We start from the raw sequence: 1,407 nt of genomic DNA on the forward strand, positions 1-1,407 counted from the left end.
AACCAAGAAAAATCTGATTTCCTGTACTTTCATACTGTATGGGAAAGAGAAGCATTGCAAATGTGTCTCTGTGCAAAACTCTCTTACATTATAAATGTATTTTTGTGAGAGCATCAGAGGAAGTAATTCCTTGGGAAAAAAAATAGGAAATGTGGTACCATATCTCTTTCTTATCACTAAATGTTCTTATCAGATTTCTAAACAATTACCTCTGAGTACCAGTAACTGTTTTCCAGGCAAATGCATAGAAGGGTGCTAGATTTAAATGTCTAATAAGCATATAACAGTGTAAGAGTACCAAACAGGGCTAAGCACCCTGAATGGAAGAGTAACACATAGCTTAAAAAGAAAATGCAAAACAGTAAGCACAGACTTATTGAAACACTGGTCTTAGCCTTTGAATTACTGCTCACATTCCAACGGTGTTATTAAATACACACTATCAAGCCAGGCTTCCTCCAAAGCCATCAATGAAATGTTGGGGAGGGAAAGAAGATGGGGAGAGACCTAATGCCCCAGTCTACTGCTGCTCAAATGATACACAGCAGCTGGCTGGCTGGCATTGTTTTCTTGAGTGCTGAAATACAGAATTCTCTCCTAACTGCTGAGCTTTAAATTAAAAAGAGAAAATTCTTCATGGTTAACTCTACATCTGATAAGGGTGTCAGTGCTGCAGTCCTGTAGAGCAACACTATTACCCTCTCTTTTTTCTCTGACTTTCATGGTCATTCATGTTTTGAAGCTGCAGGGAGCGAAGCAACTACTGGCATTGCTCTTTTCTTGCTCTGCAGCAAATTCTCAGAAGACAGTCTGAGAGACCAGTGGAGAAGGGGTTAAAGTGCTCTCTGTTTTGCGCTTGGTTACTAACCTTTCAGCCAAGGGGGAATTGTTCTTCTTTCTCTGAAGTCCTTCAATCTCTTTGCATTACTTTTGGTGCTGTATAACATTTTAAAAGCTCCCTGACTGACAGATGTGGCCAGAGGCAGAGCTCTGTTGGGAGAACCATAATGTACAGATCTTCCTCAGTAAAGAACTAAATTGAATACAATGTGATTTCAGGGTGTGTGAAGCAGTGCAGGCTTTCCCACCACTTTTTTATCTTGTTTATTTTGAGCTTCCATCCATGCCTGAGCAATTCAAGAGGATGATTTGAGTTCCTCTTTTTCTTTTTTTCCATCTTGCACAGCTACTCTGATTTTGCCATAAATGCCAGGCAAGCACCCTGCAATCATGGAACTAGAGAACAATGGGAGTTTGAAGCCTTTTGCATTGAGTTATGGATGAACACAATCTGAATGTGATTTTGTATGCTATCGAATGCACTGAAGAGAGAAGCACAAGAAGTAATATGAATTGTTAAATAAAGTTGTTAATAAAAATAAAAATACATTCTAAATATTAATATAT

Source organism: Meleagris gallopavo, chromosome 3, assembly GCF_000146605.3.
Source record: "Meleagris gallopavo isolate NT-WF06-2002-E0010 breed Aviagen turkey brand Nicholas breeding stock chromosome 3, Turkey_5.1, whole genome shotgun sequence".
NCBI classification, from domain to species: Eukaryota; Metazoa; Chordata; class Aves; order Galliformes; family Phasianidae; genus Meleagris; species Meleagris gallopavo.